Raw genomic sequence first — 25,449 nt, forward strand, 5'->3', positions numbered from 1 at the left:
CCTCTCCCCATTCCAAAAGGAAAAAAAAAAAAAGCAGTCTGCTCATGTCTTTCAAAATTAAGCCAATAATTTGTTCCACAGTACACGATAATTTTGTTTCATAAATGTATACACCATCTATTGCCTTTCAATCAATCATTTCAAATCTGTTTTACAGAAAAGAGCTAGAATGCTTTATCTTGGTAAACTAAGTACACAAGGAACCTACGAGGTGAGCCGGCAGCACTCTGAATGTCTGGAAGCTGCGAGCACTCAGCAGAATGAAAGAGAAAAGGAGGAAGCTGCTGAAGATGGCTTACTGGAATAACAGCCTTACAAATGCAAGCAGCACTTGGATTCGTGGCTTTAATTACACTTATAAATATTTCTGCTGCCTGTCTGAACCAGAGCAGCATGCCTGTAAAAGATGAGGAGCGTCGTGGAGAGCACTCTTACCAAAATCTGCTTTTCTAGGCACACAACCCACACAGATGACTGCAGCACGGTCTTCAGCCATTTCACTTGGCACACTTAGTTCCCCAGGTGACAGGGAGGGATAGCCAGCGAGGAAGCATGCACAATATCCAGCAGGGGCTGTACGTCATGCAGAGAGGAGAATTTCAACACAGACACAGAGGCAGCAGCTGGCTCCAAAGCTCCGAGTGCCGTACCTTTCTGTTCTACCTTTTGGTCTTCATGATCGGCTGCCAGACAGGCTGCGGGGTCATTACTGCTTTCATCAGGTTGGGACCACAAAGCAAAATGTGGTATGAAAAAATCCCAGCTCTTCTGCAGCTCACAGCTCTGATATATAAATAAGCTCTCTGTAACTGGCAGCAATTAAGATTTTAAATTCTAGCAGTGACTTAAAAAGACTGAGAAATGAGCCCATAATGTCATATGTTTACTTCAGCTGAAGTCATAACATGGATTTCTGTTTACAAACCAGCTCATTTTTAAAAATTGATAAATATTTATTGCTAATAGTCTCCATCTCTCTTCAAGACGTGGATAGAAACATGAGCTCTTATCAGAAGTTTCCTGTTAGTATTATTCCAATATTAAAAACATCTCCAAAACAACATTTTATGTAAGAAGCACAATAAGTAAAATCCCTTCACAACTAATTTTGGAGTTTTCCTCAAGGTATATTATAACTCTAAGCCATAACCAATTCATTTCAAGTAATCTGCATGTGCTAAATTCTCACCCCCCTACGCCTTTTCCCAGGAAACCAAGAAGAAACCGAATTAGGTTCTATCTCCAGAACTTCACACAGCAGACGGGAAAATATCTAGTGGAGATTTCTTGTGCAAGTATAAAAGTATTGCAAATGTAACTCAAGAGCTTGAGTAGGATTATGGGACTGCCACCACCTGAAACCTGTGATGAGACAAAATAAAGACCACAATAGAGCTCAATGCTCAACTATTTCTAAACACTGCTTGGAATCCATGTGTCATTGGTCAAAATAAATCCTGAAGGATTGCCTTTTTTTTTCTTAACAAATGAAAAAAAGCTTTTTGATCAAAACAGCAAAAACTTTCATTTAAAACAATCTTCTTGATAAATGAGGTTTTCAAGACTTCTGTATTTTGTAGAAAGCATTGAAAATTTTTAGAAAAATGAGACGTTTAGTTCACTTTCAAGGTTTCTCCCTTATTTTCCAAAATGAATTTTCAGTGAGATAAGACCTGCTAAGTCAGGTTTTCTATTTTACATAAAAACATGTACTTGAGCACATATAGATAGATCAGTATGTATTTTTTAAAGTTTATTTGCTCATTCTCTCCAAATCACGTTGTAAGGTTGGGAAGAAGTATAGAGTGAAAGCCTCTGTCAGGACAAAAAGAGAAAAAGAGTTGGAAAGGATAAAAACATTCCAAAAAAAGTTCAAATACAGCTTTAGAAACAAAATGAAAAGCATTTTCAGGCCACTAGCTTAACTGGAAGAGGCGTCAGAACCCTAGAACAAAGCAAATGATATAAATGTCCCTGAAATTTAACCTGTGGGTGCCGATGAAGGTCAATGAAATTGCACAGGAAGGCAGTCAAGCGACAAGTCTCCATTTCTGGTTTCACTGCAAAGGCTGAGGATGGGATGGAGAAGGGATCCTGGTGGGGGGTGAGAAGGCAGAAGACTCTCTGGAAGTAGAACAGGTGCTCTGCCGAAAAGCTGACACAGCACAGCCAACCACATCCAGGCATCGTGCTCCAAATATCTCACACAAACCACTGATGTTCTTTCAGACAGAAACCACCAAATTCCAGGTTAATTCTGCATGAAGACAGCGGGCATGGCTGGCGGGAGACACAGCTGGGAGCAGAAGACACCGAAGAGCCAGCACCGCAGGGGGAGGCTGGGAAGGTTCGACGGCTGCTGCGGGCACGAGGCTGGCACCAGGCTTCCACAGCACGGTGGTGCTGGCAGTACTGGGATTCATCTCAAAGTGCCCAGCACACGCTAGCTTCAGGTCAGAGAGGGGCTTCCCTCTACAGCAGCCACAGAGGGAACTCCTCTGAGCTTTGTGACAAGAGCGAGATTACACATTGAAGCAATGAATTCAAAAAAAAAAAAAACATAGCAGTGATGTAAACGTGATTGATTTTTTGTATGCTCATAAAACTAACATCATTTATATTGAAAGAGAAACATATCTTTAAAAGGCTCCGACTAATTACTGTGCATCATAACCCACTTAGGATGCCTAGCTTGTAATTAACGCTGCTGCAAGAAGTTGAAGAACTTTGTTCTGTGTAACTAACCCTGATAAAGTTGTTCAATGAGATCACAATTATTTCACTTCCCAACAGACAGATGTCATACATCTCCACTACATCGTCAATTTATTCTCCTAAATCAGGGTTGCTGTTATTAAGCTTAAAATACAACTTCACATACATGTATAAATTCGAAAAAACAGGGTTTATCTAGTTCAGGATAACCGCTTTCCGCTTGGTTGAGCACTCCCAATGAACTACTTCCGAGAGTCAAATCTTCCAAACCTTGGATGCCCAAATAATTTTCAATGACAATAGCAGCAGTCACAGGAGTAGAAGTTTGCATGTCGTTATCCCGCATGCACAGGAATTACATACTTAAGTCCTTGTCAAAGTCTGCATTATCTTGTCATTGCTAAGACACAACAAAATCCAATGCCACATTTAACAACTGAAACAGGCTCTGAATACTAGCTGGTAATTTAAGATGAACAAAGAGGCTCTTTCACAGTTGGGCAATAAAACTTGAGTACTGATTTGGGGCAAGTTAAACCTTAGCACCTATAGCCGTGCATGCTGACATGCAAGTATATCAATCACAGCACAAAGCACATTTGTAGGATAGGTTTGTAAAGCACATATACAGCATCCACTCTACAAGTAAGTTTTCTTTTATATCGCATGTATATGGTCCCATCAATCTCCACAGCATCCTGCAGAACAAGAAGCGTCACCAACCACTTCTTGCCAAAACACTGACTGGCTTGCCCCAGGTCACGCAGGAAGTCCATGGCAGTGCTGGGATCACAGAATCCCCATCTCAATGTTCCGGCCACGCTGCCATCTGTCCGCAGCCATACTTAAAACAACTAAATTACCGATGGCAACAAACGGCAGAATCTGACTTTCAGATGAGCCGATGGGTACAATGAGTCAATCCATAACTTTTGTCTCCTCCAGACACTTAGATGGATGGGCTGTATGCCCAGCATGTTATAATAACCCTGAAAAGCTTTTGGCTCAGACTGCAAACGCATTAGCATTAACTTAAATCTGCTGCTTTGTTTACTATCTGAGATATCTGCTTATGCTTTTTGGATAAGTGATACCAAGTAAAGATACCCAAATACTGAGCATACAGAACAGTTTGCAGCACGAGACTAGAGCTACCCACTAACAGACTGCAGAAAGCTTTACTTGGTATTTATTCTTCTAGGGCACTACGGTCAAGGAGTCACCTTTCTCATTTCTAGTCACAGATTTGTCGTGATGGACATTGAAAACCTTCACAAGAAGTCACTCAAACATCAGAAGCTGGGTCTACTCCCACCACTTCTGAAGTGGATTAATGTGACTCCAGTCTCGCAGCCATAGCCACGGGTTATGGTGAAGCCTCCCTTGACTCAAGCTGCTGGAGAGTGCGACAAAGATCCCAGATTGTCCTGCTCTTTCCAGTGCTTAAGCTCATTACAGAGTCTACACAGTCATATAGGTACAGGGCTAAATCACTCCAAGAGAGAAAGCTATTCAATAGTAACAATAAGAGGCTTTTCTTTAGGGTTACAAATGTAGCAGGCCCTGGAGAGGTCTAATTACAGTCAGAACACCCAAGCAGCATTGGAAGCAATAATTTATTGGCCGTAGCACTGTAGCCTAATGCACAGACAGAAGAGACAAGTCAAGGATTGTATACAAGACGCAGAATTACCCACAGCTTGCTAGGGTCCACGGACTGCTGCACACTAATGAGATAATCTGACAAAAAACAAAAGCAAGTTTTATAATAAAACCGTACTGTTTTTACTACAAGGGCAATAAGAGAAAAGCAGATGCAAGTATTTGTTTTCAGTGCTTAGAGACCAGTTCAGGAGCTGGCATCAAGACACCCTGCAGAAATCCACAGTCCCTGGTTAGACAGGCGGGCAGCTGGGGACCCGATCCAGAACCTGTCCAGGTCAGCGCAATGCTTGTCGCTGATCTTAGCGGGCTTCAGACTAAGCCCTGGGCTGCCCAGCACCGGGTTGCCTGCCAGACTCGAGCAGCAATCTCCCTCAGGTGCCAAGCCTCGTGTGGCTCTGCCTTGTGAAAAGGCACTTAGGAGGGAATACGAATGATACACCAAGCGAAAACAAAGTTGCAGAGGTTACAGATTAGCGAGACAGCTTGCTAAATGCTTTCTTGTTTTATCATATCACCCAACTCTCCTGCAAGAGCTGGGATAGAAGCGGAGGTTTCTAAGCCAGGAGGGCAGCACGGATTTACGAAGGCATTTGCAGCACCTAGCTCACGCTGCTCTGCTTGCGGTAACACCTCCACACAGTGCTGCCCGAGCCCATTTTGCAGCCCTGCGAAAATGAGAGAGGCAAGGAGCAACAGCATTTCGGAGACACGGTCCCACCAAAGGCTCCTTGCAGTTTAAGCATGCCCTCGGGGTGTCTTCTCCCTCTTCAACCCGGTACCACAAAGGGAAAAAAAGAAAAAAAAAAGGAAAATGCATCAGCTAGCTAGTTATGCATAGCTGAGGCAAAACCAGGGAGGATGGATTGACATCGCAGACGATCCCCCCTCACACACACACACACCCTTATGCAAAGCAGCGGACGAGCCGTGCGTATTTCCAGCAGCCGCCACCCCCAGGAGCCGCGCACCCCCCGACCCCCGTCACCCCTCACGGAGCCCTCACATCGGCGGGGCCGGCTCCACTCGGGCGATGGCAGGGAGAGAAAGCGGAGACAGCCTGAAATCAGCCTGAAATCGGCAACGGGCGGCGGGCATTCACGGGCTCCGGCGGCTCCTCCCGGGCAGCTCGGGGCTGGGGCTGCCGCAAGGAGGGGAGGAGGGGGGGGACCCGCTAGGGCCGCCCCGACCCGCCCTGGGCGGAGCAGCCCCAAAATGGCCGCGCCCCGAACGGCCGCGCCCCAAATGGCCGCGCCCCGCGGCCCCCTCCTCAGAGCCGAAGTCACCGGGAGGCTGCCAGGGCGGAGGGCGAAGCAGGCTGGGGCGGGAATGGTGGCTTCTGAGAGGAAAGGGTTGCTCCAGGTCAGCGGCACCGGGGTTTATTTCCCAAAGGGGGGCAGAAACCGCCGTCACTTACGGGCTTGTCATACACCTGCCCTTCAGAAAAGGGTAGTGTGAGCACAGCCTTCCTGCTCCCTCCCTGTGGTCACAGAACCCAACGCTGAGGGCTACCAGAGATAGCTGAGGTAAAAACATCTGTACTAAGCACCTAACACCCTGCCGTAGTCCCAAAGGGGACACTGCTGTCCAGGCACACGGCTCTGGAAGCCCGAACCGTTATAGCCAGGTACAGCTTGATAGCTTTCGTGAGAAAATATTGGCCCGTGCATCAGAAAGTAGGCTTTGATGTGCTATTGAAATTGCACTAGGGAAAGGGTTAAAGAGAACAGGAAGTAGCAAGAAATGCCAAAATAGCAAGAAATTGCTCTGGGATGCTGTATACATTAGCTCTGGTTTCCGATATCTAGTCTGTGCTATCTGGAAGCAATTCTGAGAAAGCTTTAACAGTGCTAAGTGCTCCTCCCATTAAATCCATAAGCAGGGTAAAGCCTGGCCGAATCCATGCTTTTTTGTATAAATATAGATCTCTTCCTATACGTGCCCCCAAGCTGCGCGGTGCCCACACCACTGCCGTGCCGTGCCTCACATCCCCACCCGAGACCAAAGGGACCGGCGGTACTTTGCGCGGCTCGGCGAGGCCGGGTGCTCCGAGTCCTGCGGCACAGAGCACGCACCGAGCGCCATTCGAAGGAAGCCAGCAATGAAGCAAACTAGGAAATTGCTGCATTGAAAGGCACGGCATGAAACATTCATTTGTTGTTGTCCCCCCCCCCCCATTCCTCCTTCCTTCTTTTTTCCAGATAAATCTAAATTGTTTCATTCATAGCAAATGAAATCAATAATGCTTTTAGCTCTGAGTGCATAATGAGTCCAGCATAATGCTGCACCCCTTGCACATCCGACTCCTTCCGGAGTTCAACAGGAACAAATCCCAAGTGTAAAAGAAGCTGGAGCAGGCCCAGCACAGCCATATAAGTAAATACAGATACACTCGCGGGGACTCCAGGAAGGATGGGGAGCGCAGCAATGTTTTAATGGTTTCTAGTGGACTGCACTGGGTGCCAAAGCAGTCCGAGCCCTTCTGTCTGGCAGAAAGGAAGCAAGCCACTTCACTGGTCACAGTGGCTCCTCCATGCTCTGCTCAATGACACCTGAGCAACGTGGTCGCCCTCTGCCTGCTCCCATGCCACTGGCAGAACCCATCGGGCCTCCGAGCTCAAGCAGGCATGGTGCTTCTGAGGCCAGTAATCTGCAACTCAGCCCCATAACAAGTTATTAAAAGATAAAATAGCAGGTTACTACCCAAAAGAGAGTTTTGAGAGGGATGTGAGTATCCACAGACTTCAGAATGTCTTTTCCATCATGGACTTGCAACCTCTCTTACATCTCAACAGCACGAATGAGAAGTGGCCAAAGGAACCTGCCAACAGCAAGGAGCAGTTTTCTCCTGCTGGATTCAAGGAAATTCCTTCAAGGATTTCCCCACAGAAGTGAGAGTTTTCTCCTGCCTGGTAACAAACTAGTGAAGTAAAGGGTTCCTCTCCACCACTAGCCCCTTCAGAAAGAAGCTACCGAAGGCCAGCGCTGAGAAGAGCCCCTCACGCACCACCTTCCAAACCACTAAATGAAGGACAATTTTCACCTTCCTGGCAGAACCAGCCACAGAGACCATAAAAAACACTTGCCAAATGCACATTAGCCTATGCCTACATAACAGCTGTGAATTACTGTAGATCAGAGCCTTGGGTATTTGAAAGGCAAGTTTATTGTTTTGTTGGGTTTTGTTTTCTTTTTTTTTAAGTTCCATTTTTGTGACAGTTATTTCACCAAGGCAACAGCAACAAGAGCTGCTGTTAAAGAGAGCAATCGGAAGTTTTAAATTAAAAGCAGATCCTTCTTGTTCCCAGAGGAGTCTCTACCTGTGGAAAGATCAAGGTAAGATCTACCCACACATTTGGATCCTAGCCCACTGAAAAAAAATCACATTTCCTACTGCCACACCTGTCCATCACTAACTCCAAGCCAGACCCCACAGAGCAACTCCCATCACATAACGGGAAAAGCAGAGGAAAAGAACGGCTCTTCAGTCCTTGGCTTCCTCTTCCAGCCTCCTGCAGGGAGGAAGATGAAGGAACAAAACGTGGCCAAGTTAACAAGTGGAGGATGCGAGGCACTCATTTTTCTGGCTGAGGAGGTAACTTGGTAAGAATTGTTCTATACTCTATTTTTGTTCGCTGTTATTTGTCTTCCCTCTCCTCCCCCTCAAAGCCTTACTGGTAAAGGAATTTAACTTCATTTACAGTGGTGGCAAGAGGAAGTTCTCTGGTATTAGTTAATTTCCAGCATTATGTCCTTCTAATTGAATTTCTGTGCATCTCTGCTTAGTGTTTGGCATATAATTGAAGGAGGCGGTTCATATAGTTCAGCCACCAGCATGAGCCAACCTAATGATTTTCCAGAGCTCACGATAGCAACAAGCAGCTTTCAGACAAATCCTTGAGGTCCTGAAGGAGCTGGAAACACAGCAGGTAGCTTCCATCAGCACGCCCAGCCACGACCGCAGTGTAGTCATAACAAACAGAGCTCCCTGTGGACTGCACCCACTTCAAGATAGCCAGCAGAACTGAGATTTTGTCTTTTTCCAAGAAAAGCTGCAATCCAACTGTGATCACAGCAATTCATCCTACAGATTCGGGAAGTCAGAGCTACAGTGCTCCCTCTGGAATAACAGGATTTTCCATCAAGTACAAAGTTGGGAAAAAAGAATACAAAACATTTCTTTGAGTCTGGTACAGCTTTTCCCCAAAATTTCACCTACCTCAGAGGACCGCTTACTGTCTTTTGAGATTCAACTCACTGATGAAGCCCTTGGAGTGTGCCCAGAGCTACTTGCTATTGTGGCTATACCTTAGCAAAAGAATTTATTAAATACTTTTTCCATTGTGCCTAATGGATGGTTAGGAGACAGTGTTTTGAGGAAAACACGCAGATTCTGAAGCCAAGGAGTAAGATGCTGGCAGGAGGTGGTGTGAGCAGGAGGAGGTTTTAATGAGTGTCTTCTATTTCCATTTGAAAGAGTTCTCAGTATTGAGGTACACCCACTCAGCCCACAGACTAATCTGTACTTTTAAACACAAGCTTCTTGTTAAACAACAAAAAACAACTCCTCGGCACATTATATATCTTAACGGAACTGTCCTTGATGTGTGATATGAAGGCAAATTTGTTTCCTGTCAGCCTAATGGACTTTCAAGCTGCAGTTTTTCCACTCCTCTTAATGACTTGTTGCAATGGAGATGAGTGCTCTGTGTACAGCAATGCCATCTTCTGGCACAGTTCTTGTGAGAAAGGGATCTTGCTGAATACCATTAAAAGAAAGCTCCTGCTCTGTGAAAATAGGAACTCAGGCTCCACAATAAATCTCGGATTTTCCCCTACATACTGTTGGGCTGTAATTGTTTGAGGAACTGAAACAAAGAATGAGAATGTGTGTGGGGCTCTGCAGGAACAAACTCACTCAAGTGGCTCTTCAAGGCACACCCAAGTACGCTGATGAGAACGAACGTCACCGCTGACTCCCAAATGCTCCAAGGTGAAGCGGTGTGGCTGCAGCCACAGATGGGTACAAGGGCAATTGTGGGGCAGTGCAGGAACCTGGGAGGAAGAACAAGCAGTCGAACGGAACCAGCTTTGCATATCTCCGGGGAAATGCTTTCTGTATCGGCAAACATTTCACACATCTGATTTTACTTTTGTATTCCAAGCCAGGAGATTTGCATTAAGCAAAGACTGAACACGCGTGCTATTTATACTATGGAAATAAATAAGGGCTACAAATTCACAGCTTCCGCATAGTTCTAATTCTGACTTTCTCCTGAACCATCCTATTTGTAATTTGGAGGTACAGAAGACCAGCTTAAAATCAAAGTTCCCAACAAATCTATACTTATGCTTTTTTTCCAGAATCTACAAGGTTCATGTTCCGGTATCTATTGGAGTGCAGATTTCAAAGGATGAACAAGAAAGCCAGATCTACTCCAGAATAACAGCTGAAGGGAAACAACACCTGTATGTTTAGTTACTGTGCCATTTAATAAAAAAAAAAAAAAAAAAAAGAAAATCAGATGTGCTGCAAAGATCTTGCTCAGTAAGATCTTGTTCTCTGAGAAAGCATTACTTCCACATAGTTATGTTTTCATGTATGTTTTATAAAATAAGTGTTTAAAATATACTAAGAAATGTTTTGGGTTGGGAATTTGTAAGACTTTTGGACACAGCTGAAAGTGTTTTACTATCATCTCCAGTTTCCTTGGTGTCTTTTATCATCTTCCCTCTCCTTTGTCCCCACTCCCAAACAGCTTTGTTCTCCCCTGCCCTCTCCTTTCTCTTTCAATTCAAATAGAAGGGGTCTTCCCCAACTTCCCTGTCCCAAAGTTATCTTCTCATGGTTCTTGCTAGTGCTCCAAGTTAAATGCACTTTTTTTTTTTTTACAGTTGGCTCCTAAGTAGCACAGCTTTCATTAATGTTTTCAAGTAACCTCTTAACACACATGATTGTGCAGAAAAGCTGGAAAAAATATTTATTTTAGAAGTAAGTTTACCAGTGACTTTATTTTACAAAAGAATTTTGTAAGTTTTGGACAAGTATAAGACTTGTGACAAATACCAGGAAAACTGTTCAGCATGCACTCCAAGTCCTAGATTTCTATCTCATGTCAGTGACCAGACTAACAGCCAGTCCCACCAAAAGCATCATTTTGGAAATCAATGAAAACCAGATGCTTTCTACATTGTGAAGTCTCAGCTCTCCATGGCAGTGCCAAAAAAGGAAAGAAAAATTTTGAATGTTTCCGTAGGCATGACTATCCTAGGTTCCAAATAGTCACCTACCTGACCCTGACACCAGCTTGGCAAAAGGTCTGACTTTGCAAACAGGAGTTTCTGCAGAATGTAAGCATGCTGATTTCCTCTAAATCCCAAGTCTCACAGTTTGGGTTTCCTACGATGGTGCTCACAAAATTCAAGTTTGTTTTAAGATTAGTTGGAAAGAACATATCATTTTGACAAACAGGGCTGTCTGAACACATCAGCATCTTAACCTGGCATGACTCACAAGGCTGTGCCCCAACAGAAAGTACTTCACAATGTGAACCACTAAGCCATTAAAAGGAACCAAGAGGAAGAAGTACATAGCTTTGTAGCCACCAGAATTGCTCTAAAAGCTGCCTGAATTATATTCAGGCTACAACATGAGTTCATCTCAAGTCTTAAGAGAATACATACATGGAAAAACAAAAACAAACGAAACACAAGCAACAGCAAAAAAAAAAGTCTGAAATGAATTGTTGTGTCTAATACAGAGCCAATTCCAAGAAGAGGGTTTCCCACAGCAAGTGTATCTGGAGACCCTTGTTCCCAAGTAGATTCCCATTAGACTATGGTCAAGAGTTACAGATTAGGCTCCAGCCTCTCCCACCTCTTTTGCTGAAAACCTCTCTAGTTGCTGCTAATTCCCTTTCAGAAACTCGCTATTTACTCTTTCCCAACATTGAATATTTCAGGATGAACGTGCTTTGATAAGATTCCCTGCTCTTATTCTGACCGAGAGGGGAGAGGTATGGCCTACACAGGCATTTTCCAAAACCGGGTTTGATTTATATGATAAACTGTTTAAGAGCCAGCCTATCAAAACAGCCAGACAGGCACTTCCAAGAAAACCAGACGATTACTGGAAGCATCTTCAGTTAAATAAAGTTTGTCCTCTGGACACGTTTACATAAGCAACCACTGACACTATCCTAATGCGTGGGGTAAATGGAACAAATAGACAGCCACAGCCACTCAAAACACGAAGCTGAATAGCTGACATTACAACTTGTGTTTTTAAGGCTCCCTCAGCCAAGCATCTTGTTAGTTTCTGCCTCTGTGATGGAGAACAGTCCTTCAAATTGCTGCCTGAGACTTAGCACCCACGTTGTCAATCACTATGTTTGTGTTTGTTTTTTTTTTTTTTTTTAAGAGTAGCTAGTTTAACATTCAATTTCTGTAATTCTCAAGGAAAATAGTAAATAGCACAGTTATATGTAGCAAATACGCAAAAGCGTTGAAATAAACAATGCCCCAGCAGCGTGACCCATATGAAAACGGTGCTACTGAATGCTTGGAAACCGCGTATTTAGTTTTCCCTTAGTTTTGCTACAAGCAAATTACTAGTTTAAAACCTCTGCTGAACCCTTGGTGATTTAGGCATTAATACATACAACATCAAGATAAAAAACGTGTTTTTTTTTTTTTTTTTTATATCTTACACATCCATCTCAAAAATGGCACATGAAAGCTAATCACGCTTCCAGTAAGACTGTGCATGCCAATGGTAATACACCAGGGCAACTTCTAGGGGTGAGAAGGATGCAAACTGGCGTGCTTGGGAAATAGCACAGCCAAGATGCAGATGTTTGGAAGAGAAAGCTGCATTCCCTCAATAACATATAGCCGTTATTCCCTCAGTGTGAGGCAACAGAAGTCTACCTGCCAGGTTTCTGCAGAATGAGAAAAGAAGTCAGGATCTGGTCTCCAATAGCATTCAAATTGAAAAATTCAAAAATGAATTCAAATACTCATAAAATTAAATATATATATATAGAGAGAGAGAGAGAAAGAGAGAGAAAACACACCACTAATTTCAAAAATCTCATTATCTAACGGTTGTCTTATACAGGTTTAGTAGGTTAAACCTTTACTGTAACTTTGCCAGAGCCAGCAAATGAAGACTTCTCTTCCCATAGGGATATCCAACATATGAAAAGGCTTAGGAAATGCAGAACAAATCAAATTAAAAAGCACTTAGGGCCAAATGTAATAATTCTGTAGATCAGTGGCTGAACGTGTTTTTTCCTACCGACTCACCTCTTCAGAGGCGGCCCAGCTATGTGAACAAGCTCACCTCACACATGTGCCTAGGGCTTGGCATGCCACGGAGCGGTTTGCCTAACTATTGTCCTCCTTCTGCAAGGGCAGGAAAAAACACAAGGAGAGCACAGAACAGTCTGTGAAACACGAGCACATTTATGTGCAGGACTTCCAAAATGGGTACACCCTTCAAATATTTGGCTAGTTGAGTTATGACTTTCCTTCTAAACTTTGTGCATCTGGGTAAACACACGACTACTCCCCATCAGGCAGGGGCACCATACGTGACTGATGACACTTCACCTCAAAAAAGAAAAAAAAAAGGTAACTTCTTTTTAAATTGACAGAGATGCCACTCTGCCCTTTAAGAAAACTACACTTGTTGCATCCTCTGTTGTGGGTGAAGCACACGGACACGGTTTCAGACAATCAACTTGTCTCAACCAAAGCAAAAATTAACCTAACCTGCAAGAGTCAGCCTTTTTTCTGTAACAGTCCATGCTCCTAAAAAAAATCCTCTTTGCTTTGTAGTTATAATGGTTATAAACCAAGCCCCTCCCCTCAAGTGCTTAAAGAACGGAGTACTGCCCGCATCCACACAATTCGAGGACTCAGGTGGCACACAGAGCTTTCCAACAGCTCTCTTTAAGGTGACAGAAGTTTAGTGCGATTTTTTCTCCTCAATGTCCCTAATCATAGCTGCACGCAGCTCAAGACCCTCTCTCACCCAAAACACTGTGAGGTGGTTTCCACACACATCCCCCATGAAGACATGCAGCAGGTCAAATTCCATCCGTCTTGCTTCAGCTCAGCTAAAGAGCAACTCTGTATGCGCATCTGTGATGGATTTATAGCTTTACTGCCCAGCCAAAGGGAAATAAAAATGCACATGCTGATATTGGAGGCTACTGCCCGCTGCACATTTAGTTATTACTGGGGGAGAAGTAAGTAACAAGTTAGTCTGCAAGCCTTTTGAGCATTGCAACCATTATTTAAAATCAAAAGTCAATGTTACTTGTCACTTCTTAACACATCTATTGCCAGCACATACTTCTATTTGAGTCAAAGTTTAATCAAGTTATTTTCTAACATTAATTGTTGTAAAGATAAGGTATGAATATGAGGTATCATTCTTTCATTCTATTGTATGTACTCATGCAGAAACAGCTTGTTTATAGCTGCTGATTTTTTTCTTCCCCAAATACATGCAAAGTTGTAAAAAGTTTAAAAGTGAGGGGGCAGCACAGGGTTGAAAATTGCATTTATTTTTTCTTTTATTATATACTACCAGAGTAAAGAATCTGGAGAATAACACAGAAAATGACAAAGAACAGAGTTTAATTACAGTGAAACACTATACTGGGAATATTAAATTAAAATAGTACTGTTGTTGTCCTCGCTGCTAGTTCCATTCTGTCCAAGGTTGTTTTGTGTACAGGCATTTCCCAAAAGCTTTGGGTCAGCTCCACAAGCAATACCTCCCCTACCCGCTAGAATACAGCCTGAATTGCCTTACGCTGATGTGGGTCTCTGATGACTCCCCGAACACCACACCTGCTCCAACACTTAAACAGATTCAAAAATCGCTTGAGCAATTTGGTACCTCTGCAATTTGAAGCCCACAAACGAAGCCTAATACTGATTGCATCACGAGATGTACAATTAACCCGCTGCAAAGATAAATTTGGATTCCAGGCAGAGGTTCACTTCCTTTCTTCAACAGGCATTTAGCATCACACCTGCTGAGGCAGGTGGCTCAGTGCAGGCTGCTGCAAATAACTTGGGGCCAGGGGAACTTCCCAGAGCAGTGAGCATTGACCGCAGCCATGACAGCGACCACAGCCTTGCCTTCAGCACCGCGAGGGGCAGTTGCTCAGGTGGATCCCTACACACCCCAAGTAAGCCAGGCTTATAGATCACTGCCTGCCATTAATTTTATCCCCCTCCAAACTAAAATTCTTTCTGGACTGTAATTAAAGCATTAGCCAGGATCGTTTGTTTTGCTGAGAGGTTTCCAGTTTTGAATCTGAACCACTGATGACCTTATATAAGTGATCAGTTCCTCTTAGCCACAGAGAATTTCTTAAGTGTACAGAAATCTACAGAAAAGCATAAAATATCTTCCAGTGCACTCATAATTCAGAGATGAGTTTCACTCAAGTCAGTGTTTCCTTTGTGTGCAAGACCATCTCTGAGCATGTCTTCAATGATCCCCTTCCGCAGGGACATAAGGCATATTTTGGGGCATAATCCTGAAATAAGAACTCCTGAAGTGGGGCACAATCACCAAACTTTCAGGATGCTTGGCCAAATGCTCAGAAAAGCCTAGGTAACGCAGGCTGCAGTTAGCTCCAAAAGTGCTTTGGGCACCTTTACAGCTGGCACAGGAGTAGATATCTGAAGCACTTCACATTAACCCATGAGGTCAAAGGGTTTGATTTAAGCAAAGCTCCCATTTGTCTTTCCCTTCTGTACTCAAGTAAATCTGTGGAGTATTTCCATGGGCTTCTTTAGCAGCAAGCACCAGCTCAGTTGGTGCAAAAGTGCTGACATGATGCCTCTCGCTGCTGCACCTCCCTCCAGCCCCAGAAACATTCCCATACACTGGCATCCAAGCTGTGCCTATCTGTCCAGATGTACTCCAAAATATTCTGCTTAGACTCAGAAGAACGAAGATCCCCATCTTTCCTCACCCCTTCTTTTCAACCGCTTTAGTCACCACTGTAAAGTTTCCCCATTTTTACAGCCTCACAGCAAAGTAAAGAAGCTTTAGTCTTAACGCACATTTTAGCATACACAATGTGCATCTAGATGCAAGAATTCTTTCACTTTTGGCAGAATATAAGCCTCAGAGCAGACATTTAATTGCAATCAGGGTCTAAATTGCATCCCCAGGTAAGGTTGTACAGGTTTCCCGTGTACATATGGTGTACAGAACTGACACTAAGAGCCCTGTGTTCTGCAGCTATGTTAGAATGTCAGGAGTATTTCTCCAAATGCACACTGATTTCTATATGCATATTTATGTTCTTCTAAATTTGACACTTAAATTGCATAAAAATGATTATTTTAATTATATGTTAAATGGGCTTTGAGTGAAAAACATAGTAATTAACATGATTAAAATGCGATAGAAACATCGCCTTTTATAGTTATTCCTGGCTGACACTGGGGCTGAAGTACAAAAAAAGCCGATGGCTCTGCTATCGTAATCTATGTTACCATGGTAAGTGTTCTGCCATACATAATCCTGTCTTCCTACAAACAAAGACCAAAAATATATATCTGTGTCATCTCCAGAGGAGAAGATTTAATTTTCCATTCCTCTATCAAAGTTTCTGAAAACACATTTATCTTTGTAACTGCATTTAGGCCAGAATTATTTAATGACAACTACAGTTGATGTTAAAGAAGAGTTCGGAGTTTAAGACAAAGATTCAAGAAACCACACAGTAAAATTTTTATTGTCATCGATTTCACAACACTTCACTTCTTTACTTTTTTGCTCTAATCCTTTTAACTTTCTACAATAGGAAAATAAAATTGTCTTTGCAACCAGTCTTAAGCCAATATTTTCCAACTTTTTTTTTTCTTCCAGATAAGCATATCATCATGTGCTGTTACAGCTAGTTCATGAGAAAAGTCTAGAGGGTTCACTGCAGTTTCTTCATGAAGTACAATCTCTCTGGTACACATGCTTCCTATTAGATCTTTAAAGAATATGCACTACCAAAGCAAAAGAAAAGACTTCATAAAAAAATTCTGCATATACACATACAAACCTGAGAAATTCCACTTGACACCCATCTGTATTAAAGACAAAATGAATATTCTCTAACAGATTCAGCTTACATCAAGATGCATTTTGCAATGTAAGCTCAAGCCACTTACTCTGCATAACCAAGGACAGTTAATTCCACGAGTCGATCTGAACTAGCGAGTACTAACACCACGTTCCTTACACAGTCCCGAAATCTGCTGCCCTGAAGTGTGCGCTGATTTTGTGACCTCATAAGAAACACAGACTAATAAAATATTAAGCTGTAACTGAAACTAAGGTGACCAGCTGTCCTCCACTCCTTGTTAAATAGCCACAGTGCCGGGTAGGTAATTGCTGCATGTTCTGGGGTTTGTTTGTCATAGCAATAGCGTTGTAGCAACCTGAGGATTCAGCCTGGAGCTTCTTTTTACAGTACAAGGCATTTCTCGTGTTCAAAATAGATAGATCATAATTAGTGTCAGAGTCATCAGGCCACCCTATTATTAATCTCCAAAAATCCTATTATGCTGTTGCTCAGCATTTCTTTTTCTATGACTGAAATGAATTTTTAAGTCTAAAAAAATTTTGGAAAAAAAAAAATCAAGGATGCAATACACCGAAACTGTCATGTAGAACTTACGGGGAAGAGGCATATATGCTATATTACTGCTGCCCGTGGGTGATGCAACAGCAAAGCTCTACGTCAAAAGCCCCAGCAGGCACTAATCCAATTAAAGCTCAATGGGACAATGGGCAGAGTAGAAGCTGGCAACCTCTCCTGCTTCCAACTGCAGCAAAGGACTGATCCTCCAAAGAGTTACCACGATCCTACGTTAGCAAAACTCGAAGAGGCAAGCCAGCTGCCCTTCGCAGACGCAGAGGCTAACTTTAGGTAAAGGTCTCGGCTCACACCCCCCCAGATACGGGCACCGCAAGCGGCAGGCTGACAGGTGCACAGCTTACCAGCCTACGTTTGGTCACACTGAAGGCTGCGGCAGGTCACATTACACACAACCAGAGCCTCCTACCCCCCTGCACCACCACCCTTGTAGATGCAAAGGTTATTTATTTATTTATTTCAGAGAAGGCTATTAGGGATAAGAGGGACCTCAGTTTCATCAAGTGCAGCGAATAATGCAAAGCCTTGACAGGGATTTCTCATACTTTTGAATCCATCGCTACATCTGGCTGACACCTGAAAAGAAGACTAGAAAGCCACAAAGCCAAGCCCAGGCAGCAAGGGAGCCTTCGCTGGTTGAACCACAGCGCGCTGAATGACCTGTGGGGGAAATAAAGCGGCACACAGCATTCTGGGCTGCCTGGTGGGATGTGCCACCGCACCCAGGTAACCCAAAGAGCCCAAGGACCCCATCAAAAGCACACGCTAAGAGACAGACACCTCCTTCCCCACCTCAAGGACTCCCGAGCCTTCCAGCTGGAGTACTCTTGCAGAGCCCTCCAGAAGATGCTACGAGCAAGGTCAAAAATCTGGCGAGGTGAAGGCCATCAGCCTATGCTATACGATAGCATAGTTCAGGCACAGGTGCCAAGACCAGGAACAAATAAATTAGCTGCCGGGAGCAGTATTGGTCTGGGTGATAAGAGGTTATCACCCATTAGCACACGCTGAGCAAGCTATTTCATTCTACAAAAATAGAGTATCGATTGATTTTCTATGGTGCCTGAACATCGACTTACCAAGTCTTAAGAACACATCCAAAACTTGTCAGACAAAATACTTCTATGTAGATTTCATCCACATTTGCTTCACTAAATATAGATTTTCTTCTTAGGGCTGAACAAACTGAAGGGGAACTAGCAGCCACTGGAAAAAACCGCAGTTTTGCGGAAGTACTTCTAGGTAAGTGTCTGTACTCAGCTCTTCTTGTTCTTCACTTGCTCTGACTTACCCAACTGCCGTTGTAAGAACTGTAACACTTCCCCCTTTTACATTTTTGGGGTCACAGAAACTTAAGATCCTCTGTTTTTCTCCATTTGCATCCTTAGAACTTCATAATTACTATAGAAGAATTCCCAGAAGTCAAGGCTATTAGTTTTTGTTTGTTTGCTTTAAACCAACCCTAATTCTGGACAGCAATGGAAAAACCTTCCATACTCATGAATAAGTCATTGGCTATTCCAGGAATTTGTGGACCTTCTCTAAATTTTAAGAGCCTTAATTTCCAAGATGGGTAATTAACTTGTAGTCAATGTATTACTATTTATTGCAATCAAAAGCACAAAGCAAAAAGTTCAAAGCATAAAAAAAACCTACTGATTCAGCAAGCAACCCATTGTGACAGATAATACAAAGCAAGAGTTTGCTGAACATAAGTTTTCCCCTTTAATGGTAAGATCACACACGTAACAGCTGAGCATATTCCTGCAGTGAATCAAACAACGAGCACTCGCAGCAGGAATCTGGACTCTTGCTCTAAAGGTCTTCCTAGATTCATATACAAACAAACGCATAAGAAAGTCTCACCTGGCAACTCGAACAGACTACTCCAAAGCTTCCAGCACTGGAATTACACTTTGCTGAGGTAAGGTTTTGACCCAGCAGGGGCAGATGGAAGAGCCTATTTCCCATTACTTCTAGCACATTACAGCCCTCAGGAGCAGCCCATTTTGCTTTCAGTGGAGCCTGCAGAATGTTTTGCTAACACACACTCACTTAGGGGGGTAAAAATAGGACTGCAATGATATCTTTCCATCAATTATTGTCACCTGGAAAATCATGTGTGCTCGTGCTCCCTGGTGAGTGACCAAGTTAGAAAAAGCTCAGACCAGGAAGAGGAGAGTCAGCCCTAGTTTCAGGTTTTCAAGTGTGCACTGATGTCATTCGTACCAAAGAGTCCTAAAAGTGCTGGGACATCCGCCTCATGAAGTGCCAGCCAGCCAGCAGACAGTAGAGAGCACATACCAAGGCAGCAGTGAACCCAGCAATAACTCAAGGTAGAGCACTTCCAGTATAAGTCTGACTGCTACAGAAATAATGCTCATAAGCAGCCTCATTAAAGGCCAGGCTCAGATTCAATAAGCTATTTATATGAAATCCAAGACTAAATTATTAGTGACATGATCTAGAACTAAAAATCCCCAAAGTTCACAGTGCTACAGGAGACGGACACGTGGCACGTGACGCCCCCGTCTGCTGTCCCGGGCAAACCAGCAGGCTTTGGCTTCTGTGCACTGACCAGCTGCTGCTCGCGGCAGGAACTAAAATATCATCTTGAATCGAGGCCAGGATATTAGCAGCTAGCCGGAGCAAGTTCAAGTTCCCAGAAGGTTCTTGCACAGTCACGAGAGGATCCTCCTCATGTCAGAGTCCTGCCCTTCTCTCTGCCAGCTTCAGTGCCAGCCATGCGTCCACACAGGGCACACGTAAGAGGGAGCCGCAGCCACAGCCACCCACAGCTGCTGGAACGAAACCGGCATTCCTGAGAGCAGCAGCAGCAGCTGAGGGTCACAGATGACCAAGTGTTGGCAGCCATTCCACAGCAGGAGGAAGAGGGAAAGCTAGATTTTTAGAAAGATAAAATAATAAACAGAAACATCTCAGAGGACCCGTGGAGCTGTAGCGCACTAAATAGCGCACAGAAGATTCTTCAGAAGAGTTTTGGTTGCGTGAGCTCAAGGCCAGCTACTACTAAGACACATAAAAAAAATAAAGTTTCTTCAGAGTTCATTTTCTTCTCTTGGGGGGGCAGGGGGAAGGCAGAGTGTTGAGTGGGAGGCATTTTTAAACCAACAAGTCTGGGTGCACAGGAGTTATGAAATGGAAATTGCCCTCAGCTGAGTACAAGCATATAGTTAGGTACGTATTCTGGACTTTTAAAAAACAATGAATAAAAAAGAAACTGCAACATTTAGGAAGCTTACACGAGAAGATGAATTAAGCCTGGACACCCTCGATCTTTTCAGAAGTAGGCTCAAAGCAATACTTCACCATTAGACCTAACATAAGCGACAACATCATTCACAGCACAGATTTATTAGCTGAATCCACCCACCCTCTTAGAATGCCCTAAACACATTCCCATCTATTGGATGCTCGGTAACAACCCACAAGATAAACATTTTCCAACTGGACACACAGCTTAAGTCAAGACGTCTCACACCTTTTACTACTGCCTTTCACATATGCTTTGATATTTTGTCACATCAATCTGTGCCACACATCCCACAGAGACATGTTACTCAAGACAGTCACACAAACACATTCGTGCACCACGTTAACATTTAACTTGCCTTGCAAAGAACAATCACCATAGAGATCAAATGCTTTGTCATTTAGTCTATTATGAAATAAGTCTACCACTTATATGCAAGTCATGACCTTTAAGGCCTTTAGAATAAGCAACACTGAACATAATGCCTGATGCAAGGATTTCAGCAGAACTAACTGGGCATCTGAAAACAACAAAATATTAAAGGCAATGAAGAACAGCATCGTAGTTATGTCATCAGCCGGTCAGCACAGAAACCCATTGCTTCCGTGGCAGGAGATGTGTGAGCTCTGCAAGAGGACAGTCGCCCTTTGTATTCTTCCTCCCTGGAGGCATCATCTTAACACACCCAGAGTACCTCAACAAATAAAGCAATTTATAAATAAAGCTTAGATTAAGAAAGGGATGCATCTCTTTAAATTTCTTACCACTTTTCAGAAACCACAAGCCTTAAAACCAAGAAGATTCCATAACTTCTGAAAATTTGCCTTGGTTATCAATGGTTATCAACACCATTGAAAGAGAACTCCTGAAAGTGGGAGGTCAGTAGCCTGATCTGCTGTAGCTGCCATTTTATATACATCACTCAGTTGAATATGAAGAGCTAATAAGGCAAACACTTTTCCAAAATGCTTTGCAGGGGTTTTAGATGAATGAATCCTTGTTGTATAAACAAGGATTCCTTTAATATAGGGAGTCTCAAGTAACTGCCCCATTACATATTGTACTCTTAGTACTCTATAGAAGCAATACAGCTCTGCAGAAAAAAAAAAAAAAACAAAATACTTAAAAACTAGACAACCAAAAAAAGAAAAACTACAATGTACAGCACAATCATTTGCTGTCTCTGCTTGTAAGCACTATGCAGTCCCACAGCTCAATGCAGCCTTTTTTTTTTTTTAAATGTATATCACAGCTGAAATTCCCCACAACTTGACTAGAGCTTTAACTCAATTCAATCTAGAAATGCAGAGCACTTGTGCATAAGTAGTAGCAGCAGCTATTTCACAGACCAAGAGAAAATAGATACAAACATTGTTCTAGGATACTATTAGTCAACTTACCAGAAGCACCTTTATAAACAGTATTCCCCAAAGCTCCTAGGGTTTTAATTTTGAGTTCTGAGGCAGGGGAAGAGTGGAGTGCGACTCTGACATGGTTGCCATAATCTCATTAGCAAAGCCAACATACTGCTGCTGTTGCCTGTCTACTGCGGATGTAGTAACCAGTAGCTGAGATTGCATGTGCAGTGAATTATCAGAATGTCAGGACATTAAGCACTGCACATTAATCATACTACTTTAAAATTATGATCAGAAAAGGAGTATTTTTTGTTGAAGTGAAAGAGAAATTTCACATCATAACTCATTTTTGGTTCTGAAAAATCTGCAGCATTGCACATTTAACCCATTTTCTATAAAGCATTACTTCTGACACTTTCAGTACAAAAGCTCTCTGACAGAAACCTTAGCAGACCACTTCGGCCAGATGCCCACTTACATCGCTCAAAGAAAAAAAAAAAAGCCTTCATGTCAACAATGGATTCCCAATACAACTTGTTCCCCCCCACAAGTTCATAATACTACAGAGTAATGAATGGCAGTTTCTAACTCCTCCCCACTACCCCAGTCTTTGTTTTTTGGTTGGTTTTTTTTTTTTTTTTTTAATGCAACTGAAGAGTGCATATTGTGGTTATATCTTGAAGCCCACACCCTGCTAAGTAAGAAAGTTGATTCTAAATTCCCAGCTTACTCACTACCCCAGTGAGGACAGTAACACGTTTAAACAAGAGAAATGAAAAGGAAGAGGGAGAAAAAAAAAAAAAAGGACATACGAGAGCAGAACATATTGTGTTTAGTTAAGTGTCTTCCCCACTCAGGCAGTCAGTTCTTTATTGATGGTTAACTAGGAAGCTACTCAAGTCCATTTGCCAATTACTGTTTTTAAACACAGAAAAGATTTCTCTCTATAGAAGCATGTACCAACAGATGGACAGGAGGCCCAACTAGAGTACTCTAATCACCAGCAAAGCATATTCTCCATTCAAGGAGCATGATCTCAGCGACTATAGATTGAGATAGACACCTTAGAGCAAACTCAGATACCAAGATTATTTCCCTGTTGCTCTATTATCAGCCTTTTCATTCATCACGCCACACAGCGTTATCACGTGCAGGGATATATCACAAGGTGGCACAATAGCAGAACGGTGACTCAATTCAAGTGGAGCTGTTGTGGTTTCTGGCAGGAATGCCGTCTAAAGGCAGCCTGACGGTGCCCAGGGAAGGCTGTATGGCTGCTTGCAGCGTGGATAGCAGCAGCTCCAAGGAAGATGCGTAAGTCCCCTGCCCCAAGGCTGTCTAGAGCACACCCACACAGAGACAACCAGAAACTGGCACAGCTTCAGAGACTGCCCTAGAACAGGTTCCTGTGGCAGTGCCACAGAAGTCCTTTCAACATCAAATCCAGAATCCCCCAAGAAGGCAGTCTCACAACAATTACTTCGTAACAAATCTGAAATACGATGTGTTCACCATGACTTTGATATTCTACACTAAATGCTACTATTACTTTACAAAAATCTACTCTTGGTAGGGCACAGAGATAGATTAAGAGCCCCAGGTCACGCTTCCATGAGGCACACATCATGCGTAGCACAGAAGGGCTTACAAGGAGGCCATTTGTTTGACTTCTACATTCTAGTTGTTACACAGCACTATTCCTTCAATATTTAACTGCCAGCTTATCGAGCAAATCCTCCTGGAAACACAAGGCACGCAGAAGCAGCCTTTTCTAGAGCACGCTGTAGAAAATATTAGTTTGAACTCCTGCCCCTGCACAGCCCAACTAGAAGGAGCAGGCTAGGAAAATAGCAGGAGCACTATGAGAAGACTCCAAACCCCCTCAGCAAGGACAGTCCCCATGGGCTCCCCTCACATTCAAAACCTAACACAGACAGCTAAAACTCAGCCTCCCGTAAAACCACCACACACAAGTCTTATAAGCAAGGGAAATCTCCAGAAGAAAACCAAGTTTCTCTCAAATGCTCTCCTCTTCTCATTAGATATATACGCATAAGTAAGCAAGCACACAGAGAAACTTCAGAAATCAAAGCAGAATAACTCTGATACCAACACATCCCTCAAGCAGTTACATTGAAAGGAATATAAACCACTACCTCTGTGATTGTTCACCAGCAACAAGCTTAAAACAGCCTCATCCTTAGTGATGATAAAGCTCTGCTGAGGTAATGCAAACTTCTTCAAAGTATTCTCCTACGGGCTGCTTCTAGCACCTTCTTGGTGACTTGGTTCTTGGCCCAATAAGTGACCAGCTGGGTGAGTTACAGGATCTGAGTGTAATGGTCGTGCTTCAAAATTAGCACCAGCTGCCTGTGTTATCATTGCCCTTAAGCAGGCTCCTCGGCTGGAGCCATAACACAGATGTGCCCACAAGACTGCTAGCAGGTGTGAGGGCTGAGGCACCGGGCTAAGCCAACAAAAAGAGTAGTAAAAGACTGATAAGTTTAAGGAAATCCTTTCCCTGAGACTTCAGGAGGGATAATTCTCCTCACAGTTAACTGTTCTCCTGCAGGATCACTAGTCTCTCCTCACATCCCTAAATGCCGCCAAGGCCTACCCAGCAAGCCTTCAGATCCAGCCAGGGTCTCCCAGCCCCTCAGCCCAGGCCCAGGACCATCTCCCCCCAGGGGTGCCTTGCCCTGGAAGCCCTCTCTCAGTGTCTCTGTCTATCTGGCTGTGCTTCACTCGCTTTGCTTGTCAAGTGAAAAACTGCAGTGCGGCTAAGCAGCAAGCGGCCTTCGGCTCTGGTGCTCCAGCTTTGTGTCCCAGCCCCAGTAGGCCTGCAGCCAGGCACCTCAGGGGGGTCTCCAACAGGATGTTTTGCTCATTTAATAAATACGAACTCTTTCAATTTTACTTTTATATGCCCAGGAGCAAGCCATAATACTTGAACAACAACTTACCTATTTTCCTTCCCACCTGACTTAGATATCCCCTGATACTACACATACATCACAGCACCTGACAGTACTTACTGAATTAACTTAGGCTGGGAATATATTTAATACTCATTGACAGAACCTGTGCTTGGACTAAATTTACTTTTTCAGCTCTTCCACGCTCTTCCATAAACTAAGAAAAGATCAGACTGGAACAGGAATGGATTTGAACGCTTTAATTCTTCCCTTTACAGCAAGCTAAAAATGCTAGCTCAGGCTAAACTGGTTTTCATGACAGTGATAAATCTTTGTACTTGGTTTCTGCATAAATTGGGACCATTCATTGTAGTTCCCTCACTCCAGAGTCTCCTATATGATCAAAAGGATTTATTAATACTACTAATTTTGGGGATTTCAGAGCGCTTCTTTGACTAAAATTAATCAATCTGCAGTCATGGTATCTCATAGGCTCTACTTTGCAGCTATCGTATGTCATGAAAACAGAACTAAATATAAAGCATTTGCTGTAATTTTGCATATAGAAGATTTTTATCATGGAGAATTTTTGCCACATTTTAAAAAAAACCCTCCAGTATCTCTGTTGCCTGCCTCAAGACTCAATTGTGTTCAGGTGACTGAAGCACAAATGCTGAGCTGAACTGTAAGCAGCAGACTAACCTTCGAGCTACATTCACTTTTGGAAAGTATCCCTCTTAGCCTTTATCTACACCATCAGCTTTAGGCAGTGCCAGGAATTAGTGTGGTTGTACTTCCCATCCATCCTCCCTGGTATGTGCTTTGTGTGCAATCCA

General features: G+C 43.3%; 1 protein-coding gene across 5 annotated transcripts in view; it reads right to left on the minus strand.

Moving 5' to 3' along the window:
- The window catches only part of ANK2 (ankyrin 2), a gene marked incomplete at its 5' end in the record, with an annotated part of 358,674 nt that overhangs the window by 326,676 nt on the left and 6,549 nt on the right, over nucleotides 1–25,449 (minus strand). For 2 of the 5 annotated variants that reach the window (XM_080591178.1, XM_080591211.1), the window contains one exon: nucleotides 5,384–5,521. The exons of the other annotated variants lie outside the window; for them this stretch is intronic. Of the gene's footprint in view, nucleotides 1–5,383; nucleotides 5,522–25,449 lie in introns of those variants that run through there. 5 annotated transcript variants of the gene reach the window in all.

Source organism: Anser brachyrhynchus (genome assembly GCF_964034855.1).
Source record: "Anser brachyrhynchus genome assembly, chromosome: 4".
In the NCBI taxonomy this organism is placed as follows: Eukaryota; Metazoa; Chordata; class Aves; order Anseriformes; family Anatidae; genus Anser; species Anser brachyrhynchus.